At 38.5% G+C, this 15,651-nt stretch overlaps 2 pseudogenes across 2 annotated transcripts; one reads left to right on the forward strand and one right to left on the reverse strand.

The window, feature by feature from the left end:
• Positions 1-997: 997 nt before the first annotated feature.
• Positions 998-2,113, reverse strand: LOC143562425 (uncharacterized; annotated as a pseudogene). Its single transcript, XR_013140479.1, has 3 exons — positions 1,718-2,113; positions 1,546-1,632; positions 998-1,438 (listed from the first exon to the last, which is right to left on the reverse strand). The product of XR_013140479.1 is annotated as an uncharacterized LOC143562425 (transcript).
• Positions 2,114-11,128: 9,015 nt separating this feature from the next.
• LOC143562426 (uncharacterized) lies at positions 11,129-13,420 on the forward strand (annotated as a pseudogene). The gene is made up of 2 exons (XR_013140480.1): positions 11,129-11,377; positions 12,874-13,420. The product of XR_013140480.1 is annotated as an uncharacterized LOC143562426 (transcript).
• The last annotated feature ends 2,231 nt before the right edge of the window (positions 13,421-15,651 follow it).

Genomic DNA, 15,651 nt, shown 5'->3' on the forward strand with positions numbered 1-15,651 from the left:
TACTACTATATATAATTATGAATTTTGGTGCCGCAAGTGCCCTATTGGGAAACTTGGCGGCACCATATTGGTCCGCAATTTTTTTTAGTTCAATTACCATGAAAAAACGTAAAGGAAACCAACCAAACGTCATTTTTCTTTGTTTTAGTTCCTTGGTAGCATAATAAACCTCACGGAAACCGACCAAATTCACGCACTCGCCATCTCAATGCCCGTGATCGACAATGCTCAGGTTTAACCAAAGCGCAAGTTATTGACCGACCCCCCCCCCCAATTGGCCACTGGTCCACCTCAACATTTATATATATATTTTTCGTTTTTTAGCTCCGGTACCGTAACGACCGTAATCAAAACCGATCGCATCCGTGTCGAGTTATTGCTTCAATTCTTGGGACCGACAACACTTGGGAACCGTCAGCGTTTGCCGACCAAATAAACATCATTTTAAATATTTTCTTTCTTTGTACATTAATTTGACGAATTAAATTTTTGGGTTTTAACACTCAAATTTTACCAGTGGTGTGTATACCGTAACGAACGTATCGGATACCGACCAAAGTAAGGCTCGGGTTTTACCGACGCTCGGATTTTAACGTTGGTGATTTGTCAGCTGCCCGGCGTATTTCGCCAGGTAAAAAAGACAAGTTATATATATTATGCCAAGTTAAGTAGAAAATATTTTTGAGGTATATATATATATATACTTACAGTCCAGTAAGTAAAAAATCTTGGGTAACCATCTCCATATAACTCTGGGCTTACCTGAGTAATCATCAATAATTAATCGTGTTAAACGAAACGTGACAAAATTAGCCAAGAACTTTAATTAAGATTTTTGTTCTGTATATTATTTTCATATAAGTTGCTATAGCATGCATCCTTTTTAACTCAAGAAAAAAAAAACTATATTTTCAGTGTAGAAATAACAAATTAACAAGTGTATTTGTAATATTAATACATAAATAAATTAAGATTTTGAAATTACCTGCCAACTGGCTTCTACGGTATTCAAATCATTTCCAAACGAACCGGAGATAACCCACAACTGCGATAAACTGAATTCATATGAATTGGTAACCGCGGGTGTCCATACATTTATACTAGCTTTAGCTCCATAATATTTATCTCCATTCACAAAAGCAACTGCATGCTACAATATAAATTATATAAATAACCATATTATGTGTAACATTTAAGTTAAACTTGGTGTTTACTTCATGACGCTGCTCATTGTGTCGTGCCTGACACACCTAATGATCTTTCTTCCAAATCGTCTTAGAGAACTTGCTCGTAAAACATCAGTTTGTGTAGTTCTTCTGATCGGGACCGTGCCTTTGGGGCATGATTCATTGGATTATGTCCAAAGCTGAAAAGTGTGAATGGTTTCATCACTTGTGGTATGTGACTTGTGTCCTTTTGGCCTCTCCAATGGTGGTTCCTAAAAGTTTATTTAAAAAACTAAATCTATTTAAGATCATATAACACTTTCTATATATAGAAAGTTAGAAAACACCAAAATTTACGGAATAGAAAAGGCGAAAGTACCAATAATTTTTGTCCTTTGAGTTTAGGATGATCAAAGGCAGGTTGAAGATGAGAAAGAACACAATCTATCAAGTCTCCATTAAGACTCTACACTTTCACATTTAATAAAATGTAACTTTTGTAGTTTTTTTTCGCATTTAATAACTATAAAATGAAATAAAATTAATATTACTTGAATGGTTTTGATTGAAGGCTTGTTGATCTTCTTGAGATGATCTTTGATTCTCTTTATGTTCTTTGACTCTTTCACTGGTTTGAAATCGGTTTCGTTCTTTGGTTCAACGGGTACGAACAGGAGTAGTACACAAACAAATATGAAGAAAATGGAAGAAGAAGAAGAAGCCATGTTTGTTCTTTTGGTATTTGGTTGTATTCTAAGGTGGGTGTGTTTCAAGAAACAGTTTGGTTTTATTACAAGATTTTGTCACATGGAAAAAAACATAGAAAATGCAAATGCATACAAGACTGAAGACAGAACTACAGGAGATGAAGCTTGAAGCTTGAGTTCTTTAAAAGACAAAAGAGTTTAGGGTTCTTTTGAAATAATTCATTTTTACTTATAGGTAGGAAAAAAAACCCCACTAACACTTTACACTCACATAACACTTTTATATATAATATACTAGTATTATGTATATTCCTACCTTTTTTTTCTTCTAAACTAACCAAATAATAAATGGGATATACAAATTGTGTTTTATATTATTAGAGTTTTTGTCTTTTTAACAAAGGTTATATAACGAAAATTTGTAGAATGTAATATGAAGAAACTATATTATTTGTAGAATATTAAATGATTAAAGAAGGAAAAATGTAGTCACACCACAACTTAATTCTTAATTTAGCAATAGTTTCCACTTCCCACTTACGCTCAACTACAGTCAGTACGTTTAAAACGCGTTGATGATTTCTGAAATGTTATATTCTTCGTGACAGAGTATCAACATAACAATGTAGGTTTCACTTAACGTGGCATGGATCACGTTATATTTTACACTATGCGTTTTGGTTAGTTTTTATTCGTATGAGAAATATGTCATGTACAAACTATAACATCCATAATTATGGCAATACTATCCCCACCTACAAATTCCAAAACATGTCTAATCCTTTTACTTTTCAATGTTACCCTGAATGTCTATGTCACAAACATAATCATATCAGAAAATTTGGAAGTGTAGTGTCATATATTCAATTGCATTGGTATCTAGAGTTAAGGTGCTAATCAAATTGAAGTATAATAACTATTTCTAGATTAAAATTTGATTATGGTGCAAAAGATTTATATTATACGAATCAATGATAATTGACATTTGACATAGATGGCAAAACTAACTTCATATTAATCGAGTATATATCAAAGGATTTGTAGCATGATAGTACCCAGGTGTGTAATAAAGTTCCTTCATTAATGGTTGAGAGTTTTAGTCTTACAACGAACACATGTGTTGTAGCTTTAGAGAATGTGACTTTCTTAATACACGAATGTCATTATCGACATTATGAACCTAAAATGAATGTTTTAATCATTATTTGCATCATTTTGTCTAGTTTAATTTTGTATTCTTACAACTTCTTCTCAAAAGTGTGAATGGAATAACATAGAAAAGCAATTGTGAATATTATCCATTGATCATTGGAGTGTAACCTTATTGCTAGTGACATCATGCTTCTCATAATAGTACTTTGTACATAAATGGTTGTACATACAATATAACTATACGACTAGCATCTAAAAACAAATGAATCAAATGTTCATCCTCATGCCTTTCACTATTATTAAACTACTTTTATCATTAATGTCAAGAACACCTTTACCTTTTGTACTACCAACATGAAAGTCCCCATTGTTGTGTTGTAGCTTTATCCAAAAGAGATTGCTGCTTCACATGGTTGTACGTAGTTCATAATAAGTTGTACCTCAAGTTGTCAAAAGACACTAACTTTTTAAAGCCAATAATAGAAAACTCATCTTTCTTTATTGTCATTTGGACCCTTTGAGATGACCCATAGGCATTGGTTCGATAGTTTGCCACTAGCTTAAAAGAGGACAAGTGTTTATGGGCCACTTTATAAGAGAGGAGGCCGGGAAGGGGCACTCATGGTGACATGGGTACTATCTATATACCGGTCAATCATATATCAGTATTTCAATTTTGCCATCAAATACCCATAAACCAGAAATAACCGGAAACATCTGCACATAAGCACCATAAAACTTTTTTTTGTAATATATGTAATAAATTGATTATTAATAGGTATTTTAATTTATTCAAAAGTCTTCAACAATCATTTAACCACACGATAAATCTTTGCCACAAATTGTAATTTGACAAACTACCCATATAGTTAGGGGTGAGTTTGTCATGTGTAAGGGTGAGCAAAAAACGGTTCGAAATCGCCAGAACCGCAGAACCGGAACCGAGCTAATGCCTCAGAACCGCTAACCTATGTTACATTACGGTTCCTGGTTATCAGAATTTGCATTAAACGGTTCGCAGTTTGAATCCGGGTAAAACCGGCGGTTCTAGACTTAGAACCGAAATATAAAAAACGTTTTAACTAAATTTACCAATACCCATTTTTTATATAGTAACTTATTAACCCGCATCCATTCAATCATTATTTAATTCAAATCTTCTTTCTTTTCGTTCAAAACCTAGCAACCATGCTCAATTTTGATTTAAGATATCAAGGTAATTTAATAGAAAATGATATGATCTTCCTTTAATCAATCATTGCTAATAATTTATTTAACTTAAACAATTAGGTTTTAATGAAAAATATAACGGATGCTTATGTTGTAATTTAAATTAATTTTACCGTGAAAGAAGACATACAATTATATAAACTTGTTTTGTAATTTGCAAAGTTTGCACAACATATTTGATAAATATACAATGGAAACGGTTCTGGCAAGAACCGATTAGCGCGAGAACCGAATTTACTGGTTATGGAACCGATCCGGTTTACTATAAGCGGTTCCGGTTCCGGTTCTTATTTTTAGTCATTTTCGGTTCCGGTTTGGTTCTCGCGGTTTTGAACCGTTGCACAGCCCTAATCATGTGGTAAACTACCCATGAACCTTACCCACACTAGTGCCCTCTAATATAAATAATAAAGTTAATAATAATTTAGTTATAATTAGTTAGTTTTAAGAAAACACAAATGACAAACAATGGAAACCATAACTATAATTTCCAATTTAAATGTCATGTTTTCTTCATATTTTAGACGGTGTTACAAAATAAATTCTTATTTTCAAAATTAGTTATGAAGATTATTATTCTACTCATGATAAACTTTTTATTAGACCATGCCACTATGATAAACCACTAAACCTATCCCAAAATAAGTAAAACTAATCTAAAAAAATCAAACTAACATATTATAATATGGGCTTTAAAACCCGGTCCATAGTCAATTAAAAAGCCCTTACACCTTACAAGGCCCTTTATTCAACTTGTGGGTTGTGGCCACAATACAACGGTTACAACTTACAACCTATACATGTTTGTTTAGTTCTTATTGTATTTTTTAATAGTAAACTAACGTGTTTTTAGAGTATGTTTGAGATTGAGTTTGAAACCCTTATTAGTTTTTTTAAAAAGCCAATAAGTTAAAAGGTGTTTGCCCATTACAAAAATTCTTTTTATTTTAGCTTTTCGATAGGGTCAAAAAACAGTTTTCTAAAAGCATCAAATCAGGGCTTTGTAAAATGACTTATAAGTTGTTTTCAAACTCAATCCCAAACATAATGCATCTATAAACCATCTTAAACCTGCCCCTTCCAGAATTTGAACTCCCCGATTTCATAATAGAAGGGAGTCACCTTATCACCACAGTCCACACCATGTTCCTTAGGGTCTTGAGACATTCTATTCTTATTGTGCTTACACATACATAAACCGACCAACGAAATATAATGCAAAAACTTTAAAAACTATAGCCAAAATTCGTTAATATTGTTTATGCTAACCTAGCAGATTTAGTCTAAAAGTTTCGGTATATGTCATGGCCCGTTTCTCAGCTTGCTGGTTTTCATAACCCATTTCTTAATCAAGTATTTTCTACTATTATTTTTAGACTATAAAAAAATATGTTTTACGTGTAAATTTAATGCATGGCATCTAGTTCCCATTGCCCGCTGGATATTAAAGAAGAAAATCAAACATTCTTTATTCTTTGAGGTACCATTCTGACAAAAGAATTGAGAATGTGTCCTCCGTCGCTGCACGCATGATTGGCCAAATCATTGATACAAACAATATCCAAATACCAAATCCGCCTTCTAGATAACCTTTGCGAAATAGAAGAAACTCTTGAAAAGGTCAAGGAAAAAACTCGAAGGGCTAGGCCCCCGGGAGGGCTTTCAGGGACTGTGTAGGGTGGATTATAGAGCTAGGGGCTAAGGTTTGTCCATTGGGATTGGGCATGGACGACTAGGCCAGCATTGATGAAAAATGACAAAAGAAAAACTTCTTTCTTCAATCGTTCCGATCAGGACAAGTGGGTTGGTTCGTTTCGTCCTCCTATCTACGCAATTCTCTGTCTTTGACCACTCTGGAAGAGCTAGAATTCTAACCTTGTGTCAGGACGTACGGGCCAAGGGACAGTCTCAGGTAGACAGTTTCTATGGGGCGTAGGCCTCCCACCCCTACGAAAAATTGATCACATCCGAGCGTTTTCCCTGGGTCAACCCACGCTCGTTGTTGCCTGTATAGCTTTCTAGAGTAGAGATCTAGCAACACATTCTAAGCACAGATCATTGGTATTGGATGTATCGTTAGGGTGTGCCGAGTCAAATCTGAGCTGTCCTGCCAAATAGAGTTCTTCAGAAGGGGTAGAAAGCATGTTCTTTTGGTACAAATCCTCTTTATTGAATGAAACTAGCTAGCTGTCTTTGAAGTCAAGTACTTAGCCGAAATTTTTTTTATCACCATTAAAGATTCTAAAAAAAAAGAATCGATCGGCAGGAGGGCCCTTGATCTATCAATATAGGGAGAAAAAAAGGGCTTTGCTCCCCTTTACAATATAATATGAAGAAAGAAATAAGGGTCGAAGTTTAGACCGCTCACAACAGTTCTACCTATAGAAAGGATCATGAAAGAGGCGATCAGAATAGTACTCGAATCCATTTACGTTCCCGAGTTTCCAGACACATCGCACTTCGCTCGGGTCGAGGCTGCCACTGTTAAAAGATTGAAGTTTCAAACAAGGCGGTATCACCGTTTAGGAAAAACTGATTGAGTATGGAGAGCTCGGGTGGGGTATCAAGTCAAAGATTCCCTACAGAGGAAATCCCATAGCTGATTCCTTACTATAAGAGGCCTCCGACAGGTTCTTTTACCAGGGAGGTCCAGTAAAGACTTTCACATAAGGAAACGAATGGTTTAGCCCATTGAGTGCTCTACCTCGGGCCATCGACATCATACGCTCTACTGAAATAGATTTCGCGGAAAACCAGCTATATCCGATCTTGGTTGGCCTTTCACCCCTAGCTACAAGTCATCCCCGTATTTTGCCACATACGTGGGTTCGGTCCTCCAAGGCCTGTTAGAGCTCTCTTCAACCTGCTCATGGCTAGATAGATCGGTTTCGGGGAAGAGGATCAAGTTGGCCCTTGCGAACAGCTTGATGCACTATTTCCTTTCAACCCTTTGAGCAAAATACGGCAAAAGGAAGGAAAATCCATGGACCGAACCCATCATCTCCACCCCGTAGGAACTACGAGATTACCCCAAGGACGCCTTCGGCATCCAGGGGTCACAGACCGACCATAGAACCCTGTTCAATAAGTGGAACGCATTAGCTGTCCGCTCTCAGGTTGGACAGTAAGGGTCGGAGAAGGGCAATCACTCATTCTTAAAACCAATGTTCTTAAGGCCAAAGAGTCAGCGGAAAAGGGGGGAAAGCTCTCCGTTCTTGGTTCTCTTGTAGCTGAATCGAAGCGCTAGCAGACCTAATAGAATCAATAGCACCAACAGATTCATAATATGTCTTCAAACCTAACTTGATTTCACCTACCTCTGATACCAGCTTCTGACACCTTGCCTTTGTATACCTCGCACGAGGCTAGGGTCACTTAGTCGATGCCAACCTCTTTTACCGATGCCTGACGCTTGATGCTCGCTGTTCCCTACTTCGAATTAGGTACCACAGCTCAAAACAAAGAAGCTAGAAGGAACAAGTTCATGCAAAGCCATTCTCGTTCACTCGTTATTAGTCACTCATTCCCGTGCTAATGTAGGTAGAGAAAGAATGAGACAAAACAACAGATTCATTCTTGAGTGAAACTCCCCACCGGATGAAACGAGAGCAGACTTCGCTCAATAAGGTACAACTATTCCATACTTCGAGTAAACAGTCTAATTCGATGTCTTATGGGAGCGTAGTGTCATAGTTAGTTTCGAAAAGACTAGAATATCCAGCTACTCGTGCAACAAAGACTACAGCCACACCTGCCACCTCTCTCCCGATGACTGACTCTCCTGAAAAAGCTGTGGACACGGCAACAGACTCTTTCTCATCAACTGACTCGGTGGGGGATTCATTCTCTTACTCATTGCCAACCAGTTCTTCCTCTGCCTTGGCATAAACAGAGCTAACTTTCCTTGAGACTACTTCTGGAACATCTCTGGAAGTGGGCTTGGAAGCAGCCATCCTTTGAAGAAAGCGTAATAGCTCACTGGTCTAGCTCCATGGCACCGAAAATGTATCAGGGCTCAAGTAATTCACCGAAGCGACGAGATCTTGAAAGCAACTTTTTCAAGTGGGTTTTTTATTGGTCCGGGAATCCCATTTTGGATTCGGTATGGATAAACAAAAATCGTGGTGACATATGATTCGGCAATCTACGTTTGTTAGAATTAATTAAATAGGACTCATAGTGTTTTAATATTTTTGATAGACAACGATTTAATTTAATTAAATAGTGGTTATAGTAGTGACTAAAATGATTAATGATTAAATTACAGCTATAAATGGTATAAAAATCATGAATGACCAATGATTTTAACTAATTTTAATTTTTAAAGTACTAGACTTTTAAAGTACCGACCTACAACTAGGGGTGTAACATTATGCGGTCTCGAGCTACTCGAGATCCTCACAAATAAGCTTGTTTAATAATAAAGTCTGAACTCAAACTGGCTCATGAGCCTAAACGGGCTTATTATTTAGACGACTTCTTTAAAATATATTTAACATTTATTTATATGATAATTATCATATATACAAAAATATGATAGAAATTACCATATAGTAAACCTTATGTTACATCAAAAGTTATAAATAAAAAATTTACATAATCATAATAATAATATATAATTATATAATAAATAATAAACGAGTCGAGCCCGAGCCATACTTAAGCTTGTAGAACTATTAAAAAATTAAGCTCGAGCTCAAGCCCTTTATAAGTTAAGCAAGCCAAATTAAAACTTGACTTGACTCGTTTACACCCTAACTCACGTATAAAGAACACAACAAGAACTCAAATGTTAAAAGAAATTTGTTTAACCACATATAAGATCAATCTATCATTCAATAAGTATAAAAATTTAATTTTTATTTTCTTTTTTAACAAACCGAAACTTATAAATAATCGAAGTTTTATATAATTTACTATAAAACGATTACAATAAAGTGGCAGGCAAACGGGCAACAAGCTGCGCCGCAACCCCCTTTTGAACAGCAAAGCCAATCCTGCTAAAAACGAAGCTTTGAGACCTAGAAGCTGAAGAGGTTCCGTGTACGACGCGCTGAACCCTACTCAAAAATTTCACAGCCTCTGGAGCCAGAAAACCAAATGTATCAAAGGCAAATGGTAGAAAGACATGTTGATTATCTAAACAAGCTTTCTCGTGTTTAACAACTTTGCCCGATTCAGCCTTCAACGCAGCCTGACCCACAACAAACCCACGGTCCCTGAGCCCAACAAGAGGAGACACTCCTGTAAGATCCACACAGGCGTGTTTCCCCCTGCCCACCCGAACACAAGAATATCAGCTGGTCGTAAAGTAGACCTCCCTTCAATAGGATCCGTGAGAAAATTAACAGGGGCCTCCTTTTTAGCAGAAATCCCTGCCCGTTTAAGAACATCACTAACCAGATCATGTCTGTATTTAAAGCCAGGCAATTCTTTGCAATGCACCGCATGGTCACCAAAAGAATCCAAACAGACCTTGCGACAAATTGGGCAAGGTTCATCCGTCGGGAACATAGGGATCATTAACCGGTACTTAAGGATAGCCCGATACTCCAAACCCGACATACGTTGGCCTAATCCTTCAATGGGGATAGCCGTTAGAAAATCCTGAGCCCGAGGAGCCCGAAGGCATTCAAACACCGCCTTTTGGCGAGGGGATAGATCAAACTTCACTTCTAAACTCTTGACGATTCCACTAAATAAGGCACTCGCCACAACATGTTGGGCTTTAGGGGGGGCGGTGTCCTTATTAGAGAACCCGCTAAGATCAAAATCTGGAAGTGAAGTACGTAAACGATCCATCGCACACCCATAATCAGAGTCCAACCTATGAATATCACAACCCCGAAGAATATGGTCTTGCAAACACCACGACTGTGCTCTCGAAGCCACAAAAGCATATGTAGATACATCCTCGGCCGAACAGAGACCCAACCCCCATAACGGATCGGAAGTGACGCCAACCTCCATTGGAGATCCCCAAAGAACGGACCTCCACAAACCACGATGTCCTCAATCGCCCTTCTAAGACCATTGTCAAATATAGAAACAGCTTCCCCCACATACATAGGTTGGCATGTTCTCAAACCGAACAAAAGCTTGGCGACTCCCATACATGAGCGAAGCAAAAGAAGCTCGCATTGAGGATCCCGAAGTCTTGGGAGACAGCTCATCAGTTCCACAGCGCTAGATGCCCTTTTCATAGCCAAACTGCTGATAAACCCCGCATCCTGGCTTACAACACCACCAAGGAGTTTCACGCCAAGCACCGGCCTTCCAATCCCGCAAGGGAACAACCCATCCTGTGCCTTCACCCCATTGCAAGTTGGCCAAAATAACTCTGTTTTCTTAACGTTTAATTCAAGACCCAAACGAGGCCCCTCAGACCTGATAATATCTAATGCTTTGGCTACCTCTCTAGTATCCCCGATAATCGTGCCATCATCCAAGTACCAAGCATGAAAGAGAAGCTTGCACCGATCTCTGATTTGGTGAACAAGTGGGTGCAAAGCTAAGGCAAAAAGGAGAGGCCCAAGAGGGTCCCCCTGTTGAACCCCAGTGGTGGATTTAATGAAAGTATCACCCACATATAACCTAGCCGACTGCCCATATAAAAAATCCACCCAAAGAGAAATGGAAGGACATCGACTCCGAACCTCATGTAGAAGGGTCGTCCTATCTACTAAGTTGAAGGCATTGGAGAAATCAGCAGTAAGCGTAGCCAATGACCCATCAGTTAGACTCAAAATGAACAACATGCGAACTTAAAATATCAAATGAATATATTCGTTCGACTCAAAATGAACAACATGCGAACTTAAAATATCAAATGAATATATTCGTTCGACTTCTCAAGCACTCAATCCTAAGTACAAAATATTAATCTGACCAACCTTCTTGATAGAACAGAACAATAGAGAAGATGAATTTAACCCTCTTATTAACAATCATCATCTTCATCGTCTGCAAATTAGTGTTAATCAACGCATATGAATCACCACCGTACACCGTGATCCACTCCGAATCAGAATTCGAGATCAGATTATACAGCCACTCCGTCTGGATGACTGCTCCCGTTAAACAAACCAACTTTCGTAAAGCCACCAACAATGGCTTCCACGGGTTTCACCTTCAATTTGCTTATTGTATGATAAGAGGTTTAGAAATTAATTAAAATATCCCTAATTTTACCGGGTCATGAATTGTAATGTTATGACCCGACATCTATTAATATAATTTTTAAACTTGGGTCCCATCACCCAAGTTTGGTCTGTATCGGTTAGGCTCGAGGTTTATGAGTTGTTTTTTCAAGCTTGGGGTTGGCTCTAGGGGTGTACTCCAGATTGGCTCGTGATAAAGCTCGATCGAGTCGAGCTTAATCGAGCCAGCGCCTAGCTCGAGCCTAAAAGTAAGTTCGTTTAATAAACGAGCTTGTGCTTATCGAGCTCGAGCTGGCTCACGATTCTAAACGAGCCTGGGCATTTATATAATTTTTTAATGTATATTAAAGTATTTACAATTATTAATTTTTATATATAAATAATAAATAAAACGAGCCGAGCTCGAGCTCCATATAAGTTTAACGAGCCGAGCTCGAGCCAAGTCAAGCTCGGGCTCGGCTCCTTTGCACCCCTAGTTGGCTCGTTTATTACTTATTAATTAATTTATATAAGTTTTTAAGTAATAATTTAATACATTTTGGGAAATATCTTAACTGAGTCTAAGCTCGGTTAAACAAGACAAAGCTTGGCTCGAGCTTGACTGAAATATAAAATTAATGCATAAAACTTAAAAGTCCAAAATAAGTAGAACTTAAAGATACACACTGCTCGAGAGCGGGCTCGAAAACTAAACGAGCTTTATTTGAGACTTGGGCTTAGCTTGGCTCGAGCTTGACTGAAATATAAAATTAATGCATAAAATTCCAAAATAAGTAGAGCTTAAAGATACACATGGCTCGAGCTCGGGCTCGATAACTTAACGAGCTTTATTTGAGACTCGGGCTTAGCTTGGCTGACATATAAAATTAATGCATAAAAGTCCAAAATAAGTAGAACTTAAAGATACACACGGCTCGAAGTCGGGCTCGAAAACTAAACGAGCTTTATTTGAGGAGCCCTGGCTCGAGCTCGAAAAAGCTTGGCGCGTTTCGAGCTTTTTATCGATCTGAGTGTCAGAAGCTTGGTTCGTTTGCACCCCTAGCTAAAATAAACCCCAAAGGTAAATTAGTAACTGCCAAAGTGATGTTAGCACTCGTATAGCTTATGATTTAAAAGAAATTAATAGTTGGTTGGCAAGCCTACGCGTGCGGCTGCGAGTCGACACAAATTCGGTTTTTATTGGGTTACGGCACTAGAAAAACTAAACCAAAAAATAACTTCGTGACTTCGTCAACGCCCATATACAAAAAAAATGCGCATTACAGAGGCGAACTAACGTAAATTCAGTCGATATTGACAGTATCGACGTTAAGTTGTAAACATAAATTCGTAAGCCCAAAAAAGAACATATTCTTTTAAATTAAATAACTAAATAACAAATTTTTTAAAAGGTTGCCTGCGGTGGTGCCTGCGCTCTACCGACATCCCAAATTAATCCGATATAGTAATATTTTACAGGTTGTTCCAGTACATCGAAGGTACGAATTTGAACAATTCGCGTGTACCGATGACTATACCAGTTTTAACAAGCAGAACAGGTCCTCTTGATTCATCAACATATGTGGTTCATTTCTACTTACCTGAAAAATTCCAAACTTCGCCGCCACTTCCTTTTCCTGAACTTAACCTTAAACCTGATTCATGGACCACCACTTGCAAAGCGGTCCGCCAGTTCTCTGGTTTCGCGAGAGAAAAGAACACGGTTGAAGAGGCGGAGAAGCTGGCCACCAGCTTGAGTGTCACAATACTCTGCTTCTGCATCTAGTAACTTTGCATACTCGATTGCGCAGTATAATTCTCCGCTAAAGTTTTTTGGGAGGTTAAATGAAGTTTGGGTGGATGCTGATGATTGTCAGTCTGCTAGTGTGGCTGCATACTGAACTGCTGTTGACTGTGGCCTCGGCTTTGTTCAGTCGGCTAGTGTCAGTGTCGGTTTCAAGGTTAGAATCACTTGACTGTAACTTGTGTATGTTTGGTTTGTAATTATGGTGGATTGATTATCAACTCTTTAGTTGGGAGTTATATTACCTAATGCAAAGTTACTAGTTAATACTGATCTTATGCAGTTATGTTCAATATGTATTGTCATTTCATTACTTTCATACCAGTGTCCATCCTAACAAAGATAGAATATTGGATTCTTATGCGTACGAACGAGCATATTTGAGTTATGTTTCGTATTAAAATTGTCCAATAAGTTATAAGCATCATTCGCCACTGCATTCAACCTTTGAATAAGAGTGAGCAAACATAACCCACATAACGAATTAGCGATAACCAACCCATAATCGACAAGACTGACTAGACATAACCAATACGGTCGGTCTGGTGGAGAAGCGTGTGAAACGTCTGGTGAGAGACATATATGTGAGAAACATTCATGTTTTTACACCATATCCTTGATATGATAACTGTGAAGCTTCTTAGCAGTTGGAAGACATGCTTATAGAGGGCATTAATGTATCAATCAATAGTGATATCTCACTTTCAAATGCGACATTAGCTATGCTAGCTTTCATATCGACTAAACTGAAATGAATTCAATCGCCTATAACAACTATCAAACTAATTCTATGACCATTGTGCTTTTAAACATGCCCTTTCATAAATTATTAAGTCATATTTTTATAAAATAGTACTCTATAAGGTTTACAACATGATGAGTTTAATGAAAAAATAGCTAAGATATAACAAATACGCAACTTAAAATTGAACACCAAAACGAGTTTAAAACAAATTAAGGTTTTTATAAAAACGAATAATATAAATTGAAAATTTATTTTCTTTATAACTTATCTTTTAAATGAAAATATAAAATAAAACCGTTGAAAAAAAACCTTGCTTGATGATAAGTATTCGAACATATTTTCCAACTATTAGAAATACAATAACACTTGCGCAAGGCGTGAACCACCCCTCCTCCAAATCTTGTTCTCCTTCGTCTTGTACCACAACCACCATATTGAAATTAACGTCTCTAAGCTACCCAACACACAATCCACCCGAGCTCTTAGTTGTTACATTTTCCAATTTAACCAATTTTATCTTGCGTTTCACTTTTATGCCCGCCTGAAGAAACACTAACCGAACCCCGGGCAGATTACGAGTAACCTGGGGGTTAGATAGATGTTTCCCACGAGGGGTTAGACCCTGAGAAGATGGTTCTTCTGATAACCTGCAAAACAGACACCGTAAGCTTGTCACTGAGAAGGGGGGGGGGGGGTTCCTCCTTGTGACCACCCTCCGGCGTGAGAATCAGACTAGATTGCTCTTTAAATATAAATGTATATTAAGAGATTGCTAGAGCAGATATCAGGTATAATATGATAATACAAGATAAGATGAGATGGTCATACCATTTGTGGTATTTATAGCCGAAGGTAGGTTTCCAAGGAGGTGTGGCCGGCTGCAACAGTGTTCCTGTTCAACCAACAGTAGCCTACGCACGTGCCCTGCTGGTAGTTGGTGGGTAGGCAGCGGCTGATAGTGACCAGGCCTGCTGTATACTATTCCTTTTCCACCAACTGCCGGCTACGCACGTGGTATGACAGGAGTTGGTGAGTAGGCAGCGGCTAATAGTGACATACAGTACAGGAGCATGCTGCTCGCCATACTGTTGTCAATAAGCTGTCGTATCTTTAGTCAGATCTTTTTCCCATACCTCGTCAGGTACAGTACAGAAGATCTTCCCGTATCGTACGGACTGGCTTATTTGGGCGGGAGTATTCCCCCTCCCGCCCTTGTGCGGGATTGTTCCCGGCTTCGCTCATTCCTTCAGGTGACACTGAGTGATTGAGAGCTAAGTGCCTTGTGCGTGTAGCCTTGCTGCGCGGGTGGCCTTCCCTTATGGCTTGTATCCGAGGCTGCGGGGACAGGCGGAGTTCTTCACCATTGGGAGGCATTTCCTGCGGGAACAGCTTGCGTACTGCGCGTAAGGACGTCACGTCTCTGAGCATGGTTGGTCCTGCGGATCCAGTTGGTTTCTGCGCAGACGTCCCTGTTCAAGGTGAGTCTTGCGGGTCCAACTGGGCTCTGCTGGGACCTACCTCTTCAAGTCCCCCCAGTCCAATGTTCTTCTCATGCGTGTTTAATAAAGTGAGGTGAACTTTTGGACTTAAGCAAAGGGTTTTGGAAAGGGTTTTTTAAGGTTTTCCATGGGGATTCTTCCCGCGGAAGTCCTTGTCACTTGCAGAAATTCCCGAGTTTCCTGCTTGGTCTTTGGGTATGGTGCGGGTA

Source organism: Bidens hawaiensis, unplaced genomic scaffold (genome assembly GCF_021521415.1).
Source record: "Bidens hawaiensis isolate Kalapana, Puna unplaced genomic scaffold, B.hawaiensis_p1.1 tig00021017_1, whole genome shotgun sequence".
NCBI classification, from domain to species: domain Eukaryota; kingdom Viridiplantae; phylum Streptophyta; class Magnoliopsida; order Asterales; family Asteraceae; genus Bidens; species Bidens hawaiensis.